Source organism: Myotis davidii, unplaced genomic scaffold, assembly GCF_000327345.1.
Source record: "Myotis davidii unplaced genomic scaffold, ASM32734v1 scaffold4096, whole genome shotgun sequence".
Classification (NCBI taxonomy): domain Eukaryota; kingdom Metazoa; phylum Chordata; class Mammalia; order Chiroptera; family Vespertilionidae; genus Myotis; species Myotis davidii.
The window spans coordinates 40,513-41,998 of record NW_006287903.1 but is presented as its reverse complement, the minus strand read 5'-3'; positions in this window follow the sequence as shown (position 1 = coordinate 41,998).

The window sequence follows — 1,486 nt, the reverse complement described above, 5'->3', positions numbered from 1 at the left end:
GGGGGTGACCAAGGTGGCAGAGGGGGGTAGTTGGAAATGACCAGGCCGGTAGGGGGGGCAGTAAGGGGTGAACCAATCAGGCCGGCATGCAGAGGCAGTGAGGGGCAATCAGGTCGGCAGGGGGGGTGGTTAAGGGCGCCCAGGCAGGCAGGCAGGTGAGTGATTAGGAGCCAGTGATCCAGGATTGTGAGAGGGATGTCCGACTGGGACCGGGCCTAAACCAGCCATCGGACATCCCCCTAGGGGTTCCAGATTGGAGAGAGTGCAGGCTGGGCTGAGGAAACCCCCCTTCCGTTCACGAATTTTGTGCACTGGGCCTCTAGTAAGTGTATAATTGGTGGATATTTCAGCCACTTTAGAGAGTGTGTCTGTGGTCATAGCTTGAGTGCCATCTTATGGGAGATCCTGAGCCAGAACCACCAAGCTAAACTAATCCCAAATTCCTAATTGTCAGCAACTGCATGTGATGATAAATGTTTGTTGTTTTAAAGTGCTAACATTTAGAATAATTTGTTAAATTTAGAATACAAATATGATGGCTTTGGACATCTCAAATAATTTTTTTTAGAAAAGAAAGAAGACATTTGATGCATATTTAAGCACATGACACGTCTCAGATTTTGCTGGTCTACCAGGCAAACCTTATATGTTAGTGATGATCAAATTAATAATAGCAGCTGCTGTTTATTACTTACTATGTGCCAAAGAGTATGCTAAGCATTTTACATGCATTTCATTTAATTATAAAAAAATATTATATTCTTAATTTATGGATAAATCTTTTATGCTAAGCATTTTACTTGCCTCTCATTTAATTTAAAAAAAAAACCACTTTAATTTCTAGATAAGGAAGCAGAGGCTAAGAGAGTTTAAGCAACTTGCTTATAGTTACACTAGAGGACCCGTGTACAGATTCATGCACAGGTGGGGTCCCTCAGCTTGGCCTGCACCCTCCTGCAATCAGGACCCCTTGAGGGCCGAAACCCAGCAATCTGACATCCCCCTGAGGGATGTAGCAGTGTCAAAGTGGCAGGCAGTCAGGGAAGATCCCCAGCCAGGCTGGGCACAGCTCCGCTGCCACTTATTCTGGCTAGCTACACTTGCCACTGTCGCTGCCACCGCTTGGTAGTGCTGCTGGAGGCAGGAGAGGAGCACTGCAGCAGCTGCACTCGCCAGCTGTGAGCCCAGCTTCTGGATCAGCAGCACTCCCGCTGTGGGAACGCATTGACCACCAGGGGGCAGCTCCTGCATTTAGTGTTTGCCCCATGGTGGTCAGTGTGCATCATAGCGACTGGTCGACCAGTTGTTCCAGTCCTTTGGCCATAATGTTCACTTAGGTTTATATATATATATAGACTAGAGGCCCGGTGCACAAAAATTTGTGCACTCGGGGGGAAGGGGGTCCCTCAGCCTGGCCTATGCCCTCTCACAGTCTGGGACCCCTCGGGAGATAACGACCTGCTGGCTTAGGCCTGCTCCCGGGTGG